General features: G+C 48.2%; 1 long non-coding RNA gene across 1 annotated transcript; it reads right to left on the bottom strand.

Moving 5' to 3' along the window:
• Positions 1-13,691: 13,691 nt before the first annotated feature.
• Positions 13,692-15,451, bottom strand: LOC121012003 (uncharacterized). Its single transcript, XR_005781906.1, has 2 exons — positions 15,337-15,451; positions 13,692-13,905 (listed from the first exon to the last, which is right to left on the bottom strand). It is a non-coding gene; the product is annotated as an uncharacterized LOC121012003 (long non-coding RNA).
• Positions 15,452-16,113: the final 662 nt, after the last annotated feature.

Here is a 16,113-nt window from a genome sequence, read left to right as displayed (position 1 = left end):
GGGGGGAAAAAACGATTCGGGAGTCACCAAAGTTCTCACCAGATCCACGAGGGGGCAAAAGAGAGCTAACGGGCGTGCTGCCATCCATTCTCTGGCTCCCAGCCCGGGGAGGAGGAAATGGAACGCGGAGCAGAGAGGAGGCCGCCTCTGAGCTGGGATGGGTAGGCAGGGGCCAAGGGAAGGGGGGAGGGGGGCGCCGGGAGCTTGTCAACTGCCCCCCTCCTCTCCCCCCCCCCCCCGCCCGCCCTCATATCCACGGAGGGAAGGGCCACTGTCACCGCCACGGCTATAGGCAGTGTGTGGTTTCGGCTGGAGTGAAGCCTCAACGGCAAGACTCACCTGGAGGCAGAGGGCGGGGCTGTTACGTAGCAGTCAGCCATTGGCTGCGGGCTGCCGGGGGTGGGGACACAGAGCCTAGTAAGCACTAGAAGTCAGGGGTGACCCAGCAGCTGGCAACGTGCACTACAGCTGCGGGTGGCGCACTAGCCTGTAAAGGGACCTGGGGGAGGCACCAACAAGTGACTCCTTAAGTCCCCTGTCCAGTTTACTCCTGTCCCCTTCCAGCCTCTCTCGCTCTTTCCAGGGTAGGAATGGGGAGCCTTTCCTGCAGACCCAGACCCTGGGAGTTTTCATAGCAGCTTGACAAAGTTCGTGAGAGTCTAATGGGTCCTGAGGCCCAGCCTCCTGCACTGGATCCTCTAGCCGGCTCCTCCTGGCCGAGCCCAGGGGAATCTCTTGCACAACATTTGCCTGTCTCCTATTTCTTGCCTGACTACAGAGGGATTAGGTCATACTTTTAGCTTTTGACCTATTTCTTTTTCTCCAGAGGACAAGGCTAACTTTTTCCTCTTTATGGCTTTGCAAAAAACCAAGGTCCCATCCTCACCACTTTATCACTTAAACTAAAAGGGACTTGTGACTTTTAACTAAAAGGATGCTTATTAAAGCAGGAACACCGCATACCAGCTAAGATACCCACCCAGCTCCTGGTGGCTTTGGGAGCCCACTAAGCACCATAAAGTTTGAGAAAAATGAGTGTCCAACATCTGAACCTCCTGCCTGTGACAAGCAATCCCCACTGACTGAATCAGCACAGAAATTTAAAGGAGATTTTTTTTCACTCCCATCTCCACAACTAGGGGCTTAGCCAATACGACATTTCCACACAGGTCTTAAAGTCTATAGCAAGTGATTTGAGGAAAGGGGAACTATGGAGTCTTCCAGCAACATCTAGGGGCTAGGGATAGTGGGGGCCACGGTGTCCCACACCCACCCCCAGATGCTCTAACAGTGTGGTTTTGATGGTGGTGCTGGCTATCCAGTCACCATTCCTTGTGCCTGTGTGATCTCTGGGTCCAGCTGCCCGGGTGTCCTGTGAGCTGATCAATACCCTTTCATTAGATTCCTCTGCTGCTCTAGTCATAGCCTGTTTCTGCTGCTTACAACTGTGACCTGACTGATGCAGGGTCTCTGAAGGGTTGGGCAAGGAAAGGTGATATGATCTTGATTTGATCTGCCTTGCACTTTGAAGAAATCCAAGCACAGCGAAGACAAATGGGAGTAAACCAGTTAGACACTTAGGGCTCCTCGGGCATGGGTGGTGCCAGTGGGAGAAGTTGCATGGAACTTTAGAGGCGAAATCACATTGACTTGGTGATGTAGTGGATGGCAGAGAAGTAGAAAGGAGGCATCGTGATGTCACCCAGGTTTCTGTCTTTTGTAAATGGGTGGTGTGGGAGATTGATCGCAAAAATGGCCCTGTTTCCCTCCCCTACCATCAATGTGACTTTGTAGTGTCTCCCATCAAGGGGCAAAGCCTATTTCCGAACACCTTCAAGCAAGGCTTAGCCTTGAGACTTGTTTGGCCAGGAGGCCGTGGTGGAAGTGACAGTGTATCAGTTCCAAATCACAACTTCATGAGGACTTGTATGTTTTCACTTGCTTTCCTGGACCCCTGCCATTGTTATGTGAACAAGCCTGGACTGGCCTACTGGAGGGCCATGCCACACCAGCCAGCTCCCAGTCAACCCAGCAACTGCTCACTCATGCCCAGCTAAGATTAGCTGAGCCCAGCCAACCTATAGACCCATGAGAAATAATAAATAGTTAATGCTTTAAGCCACTAAGTTTTGGGATGGCTTGTTATGCAGCAAGAAATAACTGATTAGATAGATAGATAGATAGATAGATAGATAGATAGATAGATACTAGAGAGGGAGAGAGAGAGATCTATCCTGACTCAAGCCCATCACCCTCTGGCCTTTCAAGTATCTCTGGTTACCTGAACTTGGTGGTGATCTCCTCTACCCACAAGTTTGGACTTTCCTGTCCCAAGTCTGCCTTTACTATAGTTGAATTTGCTCTGCTTTTTTAATGTTCTTTCTTGGGCATCCCAGCCGCAGCTCAGGCCAGCCCCTGGGCTTCCTATGCCTCAGAAGTCTGCCTATATCCCAGAATCCCTGCACCCAGCATCAGTCCCTGTTGCTGGCCTTTGAGATTTGCTTTGCTTGAGTCCCCCAAGTAGGTAAGGGCTGGTCACAAAATGCTCTATGAGCCTGGGTTCTCAATCTCAGAAGAGATTCAAACCCTTAAGGAGACACTAGGCCCCAGCACAGAGCAGCTGGGGGACCCCATGCTCCTTTGTTCCCATTTTCAAGGCCTCATCTGTGCCCTTCTAGAGCTTCTGTGACTCGCTGATCCTCCCATGACCTCTTTGACAGGCTGCCCTCTGCTCCTCTCCACCCAGTACTGGCCCCCAGGGAGTGCCAGGCTCTGTGTAAGTCTCAGCCTGTGTGGGTCCCCAGAAACCACTTCGTCCCACCAAACTCAAAGGCCCCCAGGCAGCTGGTGGAGATGGGGAGCTGGGAACTGACCTAGGACCTCTGTTTTGCCTCCTGTGAGTAAAGATTTCCCAGAACACAGTAGAAAGGACAACTTATTGAGTAAAACCCCATCAACTGACATAATTTTCACATCTTCACTTTACATCTTTCCTTGGCAGACAAGAGGCATCTAGGCCTGGTGGAGACACAATTTTCTCTTTCTATCATGAACTTCTGCCATGTGAGGAGAGGAAGGAGGAAGTGAAGACTCTTCCCAAGACCTAGGGAGAACCTGCTTCACATCTTCTTTCCTGGGCACTAGGGAGAGGCTGTAGATAAAGCAGATGGGCCTGAAAGCGTGAAGAACACATACTTCCGCCTAGTTATCTGGGATGCTTGTCCTTCCGGGCATAGAAACAGCTGTCGCCCCGCCCACAACCACCTCACCTACCCCAGATGCCCCCCACCATGGAGGCTGCTCGTCCTGGGCTCTCTGTCAAACAATGTCAGAGCACGTTGGGGGATAAATCCATCAGTGATCCAGAATATGGGGGCCTGTGGCCTCTCCGTCTACTACAGCTGCCGGTGGGTGTGGGTTGGCAATGGCTACAGCCCCTGGGAGAGGATGTCCAAAGGGCTGTTCTGGGGAAGGCTTGCTGAGGGGCACCGAGCCTTGGGGAAAGAGGGGGCGGCAATGGCGGACTTTCCCCAGCCCCCTGCCTGTTCAAAGTGTGTGCCCATCTGACTCTCATAAGGCCCTGTGCCTGCAGTTCCAGGCAGGCACCTGCAGAAGCAGGGGGGGGCCTCTGGGGCTCCCTCATCGATAGAATCTGCAGTCTGGCAAAGAACATGCGGAGAGGAGGAGGCAAAAGAGTGAGGGTCACGCCAGACTCAGGGGGCGCTGAGGGAGGTCATTCCATGACTTGATACTCTTGGAATCTGTCCTGATCGTACGAAAGTGGCCTTGGAGAGCAGCGAGGGCTAGGGAGCTGGCGGTCTCTTCGTGGATGCCCAAGCCCTTCCCTGAGGTCTTCCCTGATGAAGATGCAGCAGAAAGGAGAGCAGAGCGGGAGAGCTGGTGAGCCTTCTTTCCTGTTCCTTCACCTGAGAACTCGCGGGACCCGTCCTCAGGATGTGCGGTTGCAGCCTGAGACTAGGACACCAAGTCAGAGAGCTGGAGGGGGCTGAGGCTGGCCGCCAGGGGGCAGTGGTGAGCCCCACAGCCTTGCCAATCGGCACAGCAGCTCCTCCCAGAAAGCAAGCCAGGCTCTGACTAGCTGAGATGGTGCTTTAAAAATCCCAGCCAGGAGCTCCTGGGTGACTCAGTCCGTGAAGCCAACAGACTCTTGGTTTCGCTCAGGTCGTGATCTCACAGTTTGTGAGTTCAAGCCTCTCATGGGGCTCTGCGCTGACAGCACAGAGCCTGCTTGGGATTCTCTGTCCCTCTCTCTCTGCCCCTCCCTCACTCACATTCTCTCTCTCTCTCTCTCTCTCTCTCAAAATAAATAACCTAAAAAAAATAAAAAATAAAATAAACAGCCGGTGGCTGCTCCACTGACCCCATGAGGGGTCCTCAAGCTGGGAGGGGTGAGATGCCCTCGGAGAAACCTTTGCCCCAATAAGCAGACCCCTAACCAATCAGGTTTCAGCGCCAAAAATGGGAGCTTATGCTGTAACAATCTAGCCTAATAACCTAGTGGGACCTCTAATCCTGGTCTCAGACTGCCCCCCACCGGTGAGGATGGTGCCAAAGCGAAGAAGGAAGTCCTTGCCCCTCCCAAAGCTGAAGCCAAAGCAAAGGCTTTGAAGGCCGAGAGAGCAGCACTGTAAGGCATCCACAGGCACAAAAGATAATAAGATCTACATGTCACCCACCTTCCAAAAGCGCAAGACACCGTGTTGCCAAAGGCAGCCCAAACATGCTCAAAAAAACACCCCCAGGAGAAACGAGCTTGACCAACATGCCATCATCAAGTTCCCCCTGACGACCGATGTGGACTTGTGTCCACACTTGTGTTCATTGTGGACATCAAGGCCAACAAACACCAGATCAAACAGGCTGGGAAGAAGCTCTATGACATTAATATGGCCAAGGTCACTACCCTGATCAGGCCCAATGGAGAGAAGAAGGCGTATGTTCAACTGGCTCCTGACTATGATGCTTTGGATATTGCCAACAGAATTGGGATCATCTCAACTGAGTCAGCTGGCTAAATTTAGAAGTCTAAATTTTTTTCACCATAAAAAAAAAACAAATAAATAAAAATAAAATCACACAAAGGTGTGTTATTTGACCAGCAACAATGACAGGGAATTTGTAGTACCGAATACCTACATTAGAAAAGAGAAACAAGAAAAAGAAGAAGAAAAAAAAATCCAGCATGAAGAAGGAAATCATAAAGATAAAAGCAGATATCACTAAATTAGAACACAAGACAATGATAGATAAAAACAATAAAACAAAAAGTTGTTTCCTTGAAAAAATTGATAAGATAGATAAGCCTCTAACAAAACAGACAAAAGAAGGAAGAGGGAAAACACAAAATACCAATATTAGGAAAGAAACAAGGGCTGTCATTACAGACTCTGCAGACATTGAAAGGATAATACAAAAACACCATGAAGACCATACACACAAATTTGACAACTGAGATGAAATGGGCAAAGTCCTTGAAAACCACAAACTACCACAATTCCCTCCCCCCATACGAAATGGATAATTTAAGCAGACCTTTAGCTAGTAAGGGCATTGGATTCATAATCTTAAAACTCCCAAGAAAGAAATATCCAGATGATTTCACTGGAGGAGTCTATCCAGTGTGTAAAGAAGAATTAACATCAGTTGTAGACAATCTCTTTCAGAAAATAGAAGTGGAAGGAACATTTCCCGATTCATTTTCTGGATCCAGTATTATGCTGATATCAAAAACAGGCAAAGACAAGACCAAAAAAAAAAGAAAACTATAGACCAATACCCTTTATGAATATAGATGCTATTGTCCTTAACCAAATATTCACAAATAGAATTCAACGATATCTTTTAAAACACATGTATATGTATATCATCACCAATTGTGGCTTAATCCGTGTAGGAAAGCCTGATTTGGTATTTGAAAATCAATGTAATCCACCATATTAACAAGAAGGAAAATCATATCAATCGATGTAGAAAGGCATTTGACAAAACCCAACATCTGTTCATGATTAAAAAAAAAAACCTCTCAGAAAATTGGAAATAGAGAGAAATGTCCCCAACTTGATAAAGCACTTGATAAAGTTTTCTCTACAGAAAACTACAACATCATCTTTAATGGTGAAAGAGTGAATGCTTTTCCATTCTCACCAGTGCCATTCGACATAGCACTGGAAGATCTAACCCACTCAAAAAGGCAAGGCAAGGAGATAAATATCACGCATGCAGATTCAAAAGAAAGAAAGAAAACTCCTCTGCAAATTACATGATTGCCTACCTAGAAAATCCCAAGGGATTTATAAAAAACAAAAACAGAAAACAAACAAACAAAAACTTCTGAAACTAATAAATAAGTTCAGCAAGGTTGCAGCATACAAGATCAACATAAAAAAATCAACTGTAGTTTTTTTCTATCTCATGCACTCAGAGAATGTATTTGAAAAAAACAAAACACCAGCAGGGGTCTGGTGGGAGTCCCCATGATAGAATCTATAGGCTGGCAAAGAACATGCAGAGGGGAAGAGGTAAAAGAGTGAGGGTTAATCCAGACCGAGGGAGCCTAAGGGAAATCATTCCATGACCTGATACTCTTGGAACCTGTCCCGAACATACAAAAGTGGCCTTAGAGAGCAGGGCAGCTGGAAAGCTGGGGTTTTTTGGGTCTGACACCAAAAACACAGGCAACAAAAGCAAAAATAAACAGGTGGGACTACATAAAACTAAAAAGCGTCTGCACAGCGAAGGAAACAATCAACAGCATGAAAATGCAACCTATAAAATGGGAGAAAATATTTGCAGACAGTATATCTGATAAGAGGTTAATACCCAAAATATATAAAGAACTCATGCAACTCAATAGCAAAAACAAAAACAAATAATTTAATTTTAAAAATAGGCAAAAGACCTGAAGGAGTGCCTGGATGGCTCAGTCAGTTAGGTGTTCGACCCTTGATTTTGGCCCAGGTCATGATCTCATGGTTCATGGGATCGAGCCCCACACCGGGCTCTGTGTTGACAGCACGGAGCCTGCTTGGGATTCTCTCTCCCTCTCTCTCTGCTCCTTCCCCCCCCCCCCCCCAAAAAAAATAAACATTTTTTTTTTTTTAATAGACAACTGGTGACTGGGTGGCTCAGTCAGTTAAGCATTAGACTCTGGGTTTTGGCTCGGGTCATGATCTCACAGTTTCATGAATTTGAGCCCCATGTCAGGCTCTGTATGCTGACCGCATAGAGCCTGCTTGGGATTCTCTGTCTTCTTCTCTTTCTGCCCCTCCTCTGCTCACGCTCTCTCTGTCTCCCTCAAAATAAAAACAGAAAACAAAAAAGAAAATAGCTTGGCAATTTCTTTTAAAAGCTAAGCATACACTTACCATACAACCCAGCAATTGTACTCCCGGACATTTATCCCAGAGAAATAGAATTATGTCCACACAGGGGCGCCTGGGTGGCGCAGTCGGTTAAGCGTCCGACTTCAGCCAGGTCACGATCTCGCGGTCCGTGAGTTCGAGCCCCGCATCAGGCTCTGGGCTGATGGCTCAGAGCCTGGAGCCTGTTTCCGATTCTGTGTCTCCCTCTCTCTCTGCTCCTCCCCCGTTCATGCTCTGTCTCTCTCTGTCCCAAAAATAAATAAACGTTAAAAAAAAAAAAAAAAGAATTATGTCCACACAAAAGCCTGTCAAGAGTTGCTCACTACAGCTTTAAATAAAGTAGCAAAAACAGGAAACAATCAAAATGTCCTGCAAATGGATGGTTAAACAAACAGGTACATTCACACTATGCATTACTAGGCAAAAATGGAAACAAACAATTGGTGTATGTGACAACCCGGATGGTTCTCTGGAACATGGTGGGGGGGAATATAAAAGGTCATATGCTACATGCTTCTACTTGTGTAACATTTCTCAGAATGACAAAAATATGGAGATAGAGGACACATCAGTGATTGCCAGGGATTAGGGACGGTAAGGAGAGGGGCAAATATGACTACAGAGGATTAGAGAGAGGGAGATCTTTGTGGTGATGAAATAGCTCTGTATCTTGACATGGGTGATGCTTACACAAATCCAGACGAGTAACAAAATAACATAGAACTCTACATACATTGTATCAATGCCAATTTTCCAGTTTTGATAATGTGCTGTAGTTAGGTTAGATGTAACCATTGGGGGAAGCCAGATGAGGGGTACAGGGTACATGAGACCTTTTCTTACCGTCTTTGTAACTCTCTGAATTTATAACAAGTTCAAAATAAAGCTTTTTTTTTTTAATCAATATATACTAGTTCCCAGTGATGACAGCCTTGGTTAGACCGTGTTGGCTTTTGAAGTTCTGGAATGGGAGAGAAACAAGCACATATTTTTGGTATGTGGGAGAGGGGAAGAGGAACCAGAATAGACAAATGAATTTCAGCTGTGTCTTACACTTCTTTCATCCTGGTGGCAAAAAGTGGCAGGCAGACTGTAAGACCTGGAAAGTGAAGGCTCCAAGGACTGCTTGCACTGTAGTTTCCTAAATCCTAGGGCTCCTTCCCCTCACTACGGAGTTACTCTCTACCCAGAAAGCAGCCAGCCTCTCAGAGCATGGCACCCCAGAAACTGATCTGTGCTGGTCCTTGGCAATCCTCCAGACCAACTTCTCCTTTGACCAATGGGGAGCAAAGGCTCAGAGAAGGGCAGCAGCCTTCCGAGTATCACACGGATAGATTATAGCATCACAGAGGGGACATGAATAACCCTGACATCTGAGTGAAGATTGTAGGAGTTGGGGATAGAATGGTACAAGCGTAGTAAGAGCTGGTGATGGGAGACCAGTTAAGAGCCATTGAAATAGTAAAGGAATAGTAAGAGCCAATGAAATAGAAGAGGACTTAGGACTTAGAGATAGGTTGCATGGGGCAGGGTGGGAGAGCGGAGAGACAGGGGAGTAAGGGAGGTATCTAGTCTGACCTCAGCCTTCTGGCTTATACACTAGATGGATGGGGCTGCCATTTTAATAAGACATGGAGTAGGATGTGGAATACTCCCAAGAACTGGATTTGGAGGACTAAGAGTCCTATCTCAAATCCACTCAGCCTGAGGTCCCTGGAAGATATCCAGAGAGAGTTGTTTAGGAAACACTGAGCTACTTGAGTTCAGAGCTCCAGGAAGGGGTCTGCATTGGTCATTGGAATCAACTTAAAACGAGGCAAGTACACGAAAAGAATGTCAAATTCCATTCCAGCTGAATCCGGGTGGGAAAGGAATATGAAGGGAGGACTGGCTTACAAAATTCCAAAATAGACTGTCAGGTTGGAAAGAGGTAGCCCAATAATTGGGTAGAGGAGTTATTGAAGTGACATTGATTCCTGCTACCACATTAACAGATTAGAGATAGGAAACTGAGAATCAAAGCTGCCCTCTAATAAATGTACAATCATTAAAAAGTATGTGGCTCAGTTCAGTGGCGCTCCACAGCCTCCCGCCTTCCCAGCCAGATTGCAACCCCCACCCCAGTGCCTCCTTTATAGAAATTCTGGAGCTGTAGCACCTCTTCTCACATCCAGCAGGGAACCATGATTCAGGGCTGGGCACACTGGCACGAGAACCCTTTGGTTCATCCAAGTCCACTGCCCTGGGTCCCAAGTCTACTTTTGCAGACCATTTGCATGTTAATTTGCACTGCTTTGCAAACCCTGGGTTCCTCTTTAAAGGGCTACTGCCTCTCTGTCCCATTCCACTCTCATCTCTTTACCCATACCCCTAAATACTGTGGGCTTTGGTAATGAAAAAGAAGCCGTCTTATTTGTGGGGTCCCTAAGTTTCTGTATTCATTCAAAATCCACCATTGGGGCCCCAAAATCCATTATGGAAACATAGGCTGCCCTCAAGGACTGGAGGCTATATCTTGCTCTCCTATCTCCATCCTCTAATATAGCCCGTATGATGGGGAGGGGAACACAACTTCACCCCACCTCCCAGCTCCCAGACAGGAAACTGAGTTGGTGGGATCGGTGGGAAAGGATTGGGGTCTAAGGACCTACACACTCAGCCAAAGACTCAACTCCTGGAGAGGAGCCCAGCAATCAGAACTCTCTGCAACTCAGTTGAAGTGACCTATTCATAAAGCACATGGCCAGATAATAAAGGTCCTTAATAGTTGGAGGGTGAGTCCTGCTTCCTGTCCTGGAAAGCAGGAGAGGTATTGTGGGACCACGATCTGGAAACGGGCACTATGCCTGAGTTTTGTGGCACAGAGAGACTCCTTACACACTCCCTGCCCTGCCAAAGAGACTCCAGGATGAGAAAGACAAGCCCTTGGGTTTGGAAATCCCTCATCCACTTTGCTTGAACTTCACACGCCCGTTGAGAGGCTGCCTTGGGTGTCCTGGACTCTGGTCTCAGGGTATATAAAAGTGGAGACCAAGTGACTCCTCTGTCCCCTCCCATTGGGCCTAATTAACCCACACCAAACCTCACTGCACACCATGGCTGGCTTCTGGAGCAAGCCTATGTTCACTCAAGAACCCATACCCTCCAGCCAAGCCATATGGCCCCTCTGCGTAGCCTCTTGCCGAGCACTGCAATCTTCTGCTGCTGCTGCTGCTGCTGCTACTGCTGTTACAGCTCCACTGGAAATGAAGCCCCCACACAGATGCCCCCAGGGATACTCAGGACTCAATGCACTAGAATCTCAAGATACCAAAGGTTTGCATGTGGTGCTCTGTGCAGAACAGAGGAGGCGGGGCTGCATTAACCCCTGACGTCACCAGCCTCCAAAATGGCTCCCGATGACCCTCCCCTTCCTACTATTCATGACGTCATGCAGAACCCTCCAACACTGGACAGAGCTACCAAGCCGTTGGTAGGATATACAGAAATGTCAGTGTGTGCCTTCAAAAGCCAGGTCATAGAAGGCATTGCAGCTTCTGCCTCACTTTCTTGGACCTCTTGTTCTGGGGGAAGCTAGCTGCCATGTCCTAAGGACACTCAAGCAGCCCTATAGGGAGGCCCATGTGGAGAAGAACTGAAGCCTCTCACCAACAGTCTGTACTAACTTGCCAGGTGTCTGAGTCAGTCGTCTTAGGAACAGACCTTCCAGCTCCATCCAACCCTCCTGTTGACGGCCACCAAACTATCGCTTTATGAGAGACCTCCAGCCAGGACCACTCTGCTGAGCTGCTGCTGGATTCCTGACCCACAGAAACTGTGAAGATGAGACGTGGGTTTTGTTCTTTTAAACTGCTAAGTTATGGGGCGCCTGGGTGGCTCAGTCAGTTGAGCGTCCGACTTCAGCTCAGGGCATGATCTCGCAGCTCGTGAGTTTGAGCTCTCTCTCTCTCTCTCTCTTTCAAAAATAAACAGTAAAAAAATTATTTTAATTTTTTTTTAATTAAAAAAAATTTTTTTTATTTTAACTGCTAAGTTTGGGCATAATTTAATACACAGCAGCAGATAACTAATATGGTATGTTTTGCTTTCTCCTGGGTAACTACCTATGAGAAGAATTGCTAGGTCCTATGATAGATGTTTAACTTCGTAAAAAGCTGCCAGTTTTCCAAAGCGGTTGTCCCATTTTATGCTCCAGCCTATACCATGTGCCAGTTCACTTGCTTTTGTCTAAGACCCATCTCACCAAAGAAAACTAACATCGCCTTTGATTACAGGACACAGCAAGGTGCAGGACCCCAGTTCCACCAAACTGCTATACATTCCTCCCTAGCTCCTCTGCCTTATGAACCAGCCAATGGGCCATGGCCAGGATTGGAATGAATCTCTGGTCCTTCCACAGGGTTGGAAACTCTCTCCCATCTGATCACATGCACGGCCTTGGAAATCATCCTGTCCTTTAGAGTTAACAAAGCCCTTTCCCTCAGGTGCCCAGAGTTCCTCCAGGCCTCACCACCCCATGGACACAAATGAGGTTGCATTAACAGGAAAAATACACATCTCATGGGCTTTTACCCTCATCTGAAGACCACGGGTGTCTCAGGGCCCCTTAACTTGCCCCAGTTATTTCTGAAAGCCCCCAGGCCCTTCCAGATGAACTTAGCACCGTGACTCCTCCTAGAAAGCCAAGTCCTTAGAAGGCACTGGGGAGCAACATCTCACCAGTGCCCCCACCAGAGTGCCCTAAAGATCAGCACTGTGGTCCCTCCTAAATTCCAACCGTTCATCCCCTCGCGCTCCCCAAGTTGCCAACCCCATACCATGATAGGTCTGAATATCATGCAGAAATGTGAAGAGAACCCTTGTGGTATGTTCTGTTGATACCCTGACCAGATCCCCTTTCCCAGGCCACTGTGCTCATCCATCAGCTGCTCCCTTCTCCCAAGAATTGCCCTTGGCTGATGGGTGACTCTAGAAAGTTTTACTCCCCACCATCCTCCCAGCATCTGATTGACACTTAGGGAAAAAAGCCTGCCCTGCTGACCTCAAGGGGGGACAACTCTCTGGTCCATTCACACCCTAGAGCCCCTTGTGGGATGAGGGTGAGGCTAGATGCCAGCTTAGACCCCAACCTTGCTGAGCATCTTCCCCTGCCCTGTCCTGCTTCCCCTCCCTCCTGTTTACACTTCTCCAAAAGCATGCTCTCAAAAAATCACTTGCTCAAGAGTTTCCATTTCATCTTCTTATGCCAGAGAAGAAAAGACATGTCCCAACTTTGTGTCCAGAAACGTGCTATAATCTCACTTAGGCCCCAGGATTTCCCAAAGGCCCTCATGAAACGAGATCTGGTGTCCGCCATTATCCCCTCTCTGCAAGCCAGAGAGCTGGGTGGGAGTATAGATACCACACCAACCCTCTCACTCCACTCCTGCTCATCCCCACCCATCCCTACCCACCAGCAGCCACATGAACCATTTCCTCCATACAAAGATGCCTTCCTGCTAGATCCCACCCTCTAGGACACCCACTATAATATGAATACATGCATATGCATATATGGTATATTCATCTGACCTTCAAAACAATCCTGTTCAATCACTATTATTAACTCTCCTATTTTACCAGCGAGGAAGCCAGAAGCGATTTACTGCAAAGCTAATGAAGCTTAAGCTCACTTGCCTGAGCCCCTTCCTGCAATTTTGTGATCCTAGTCTGGTATTCTTCTGTTGAAGGAGGGCTCCCAGCTTACATCAGATTTGGGCCCCTCGGAACCTAACTCTGTCCTTGGAGAAACTGAGGCTCTGCATGGTGAGGCACCTTGCTCCGGGACAGACTTGTTGAGTCATAGAAGCAGAACTTGGCCCAGGTTTGCTTCCAAGACTTTTCCTGTGCTCTATCCAACGATGCATCCCTGAGGCTCCTCCAGGCCTGCGGCACAGAGACCAGCCCTTGGTCTTCCTTGTCCCCCCAGCATGCACTTCCCTGGCTGCCAGCTGCCACCCCTCCTTCTGCTCTGGCACATTATCGTGGGAGCCTGCCAGGCCAGAGTGTGCTTGGGCAGGGCTATATTTAAATATCAGGGTGGAAGTATGTCTACATGCATGCCCCCAATGGATATAGACACCCAGAGAGCCTTATCATATGCATATGCCTGAAATGTACTGTTTGTACATTACAGTACAGACCTGAAATAGACCCTCTGTTTGCCTATGTCTTCTCCATCAGCCAAGATGGCAGGCTGATAGGGTACTACAGAAGCTGGACTGTGTATCAGCTAGTTTTTGCTGTATAACAAACCACTCCAAAAACAAGTGGCAAAACAACAACTATTTATTTAACTCACAGTTCTGTGGGTCAGTAATTTGGTCTGGGCTCTGCTGGTCAATTTTATCTTGGCTGGGCTCCCTTGTATACATGCAGTCAGCTGCCAAGTTGGATAGGACCTGACATCAGTTGACATGAAGCATCTCTGTTCCATATGGTCTCTCATCCTCCAGTGGCCAGTCCAAGATTGTTCACATGGTGGCTGGGCAGAATTCCAAGAAAGTGAGTGTAAGGCAGTCTTCTTGAGGCCTAGGTTCAGGACTCACATACCATCAATTACACCATACTCTGTGGCCCAAAGCAAGTGACAGGCCAACTGTGGTGGTTACTTTTAGATTAATTATCTAATTTTAGATAATTCTATCTAGATCTAGATAGATAGATAGATAGATAGATAGATAGATAGATAGATCGATCGATCCTTTTGGTTCTGCTTCTCTAGAGAGCCTTGACTAATACACAAGCCCAGATTCAGATTCAAGGGATGAATAGATTCCTGATGGGAGAAGCTGCAAAGCCACATTGCAAAGGGTGAGGGCACACACAGGGAGTGAGAGGGTATAGCAATCTTTGCTAACGATCTGTCCCAGGCTAGGTTTAGGAACAGGATGGGATTTCATGGGGGTTCTGCTGGGCCACTCAGGTGGAAATTCCAGTCACCCCCACCCCCTCTTGGGTATCAAAGACTTCAGGAACAAAATTATTTCTAAGCATCCCTGAGCAAGGAGCAACTCCACATTTGGATTTCAAAGTTTGTCTCCCCCTCAGACTAGGGGCTCCCTGAGGGCTGTGCTGCCTTCCACCATCCAACTCAGGACTCAATGAAAAGTTCAGGTGGAAGAAAACTGACCTACCCACCCCCTTCCCCAAACAGGATGCAACAGGTTCTGAGAACAGCCAATAACCTGGTTCCTCCGTGTTTCCTCCAAGGAGGTTGGCACAATGACTGGGATATACTAAGCCCCCATAAGTGATCTTTGAATGAACAGATGACTGAGTGGTTGGCTCATGTTCAATTCTGAACACACACAGACTTTAGTGCTAAAGCCTGCGACATCTGCTCCCTGTTATGCAAACCTGCCCAGCCCACTTCACAGTCCCCTTGGGAGTCCTCCACACTGACTCCATCCCATTCTGTCTCTGCCTCTGCTCAGCACATCCTGCCCCCACAGCTTGACCAGTTGGCCACCTCCCAACTCCTGCCCCCCCTCTGTTTTCTGCTTACCCTCCTCCTCGGCTCTGTAAGCCCCGTATAGGCACTTGGTAAGGAAGCCAAGTCTTGCCACATGTACGTGTCCTGCCACTCCCCCTTTCCCCAGATAAGGCTCTGGGTAGACTAAGGAAGTGGGGAATATTCAGCATAGACAATGCTGAAGACAGGCAGGTGGGGCAACTAGATCAGCCTGTAAGACACTAAGGGCAGGGCCTTTCAGGTCCAGAACACCCCTGATGGCAGGGGCTGGGCCCACATGCTCTGAGCTCCAGCCTCCCCACCTCACCTCCCGGCCCACTTGTCACAAAGCTCCCTGTGATTTGGGCTGTCACTTTGCTTCTCCATTTCCCCATCTGTCAAAAACAGAGGATAATTATCAATAGCATGACAGACATCCTGCTCATCTCCTTGGGGCCTTACCGCTTCAGAAAGCTCCAGCTATCTTCCTCCTTCATGTCTACACCTGAGAGATTTCTTTCCTGAGCAGCAGAAAGCCAGGTAGCAGGCTGTACGTGCCAGGGAGTTAGCATGCCTTGGAGAGGCCTCTAACCAGGAAGGACTTGATAGATAAATAACCTAGCTCCTCGCCCCTCAGACAGGCTAACTCTGGGGCACATGTTCTACTCTGAGTCCAGAGTCCTCCAGAAGAACTAAGTTCCAGCTGGCCACAGTTGGAACTGGCTCCATAATGTGCCGGTATGAGCTGCTTCCCTCCCCTCTCTCACTTTCCCACTCCCCCACAGTACATTGAACTCCTTGCACTTGAATCTTTGTCTCTTCCTTCTGGGGAACCCAAACTAAGACATCATTCCAGCCCTGTCTATACCACAATTAGCCTGTGATCAAGATCATGGTGGGGGCTACCAGCAGGTGTCTGGACCCACAGCTGGTTAAGGGGCTTCCCAGCCCTACTCTGGACCCAAAAGCCAGAGAGGTCTTACCCATGGTCATTCTGGAATGGCCACCAAGTCCAGAAACTGAGAATTGCAAATACTCAGTACCAATATTCTAGAATGAGCAGTCAGTGAGTCACTATCCGCTGGGCAGCCCTGACCCCTGGCTCACTAAGAGGCAGCATGACCTGCTCCTCCACCATCTCCCTAAAGAGAGGTCTGGGGAGGCGTTGGGGGATGGGGTAGGGAAGTACACTGCCAGGATGACAGGTGTCTCTTTAGCTCCCTGAAGCAAGGGAGCCAG

Source organism: Herpailurus yagouaroundi, unplaced genomic scaffold (genome assembly GCF_014898765.1).
Source record: "Herpailurus yagouaroundi ecotype Mexico unplaced genomic scaffold, PumYag 196, whole genome shotgun sequence".
Lineage (NCBI taxonomy): Eukaryota > Metazoa > Chordata > Mammalia > Carnivora > Felidae > Herpailurus > Herpailurus yagouaroundi.
Note: the sequence above shows the minus strand (reverse complement) of the source record. Positions and strands in the feature narration are given on the sequence as shown.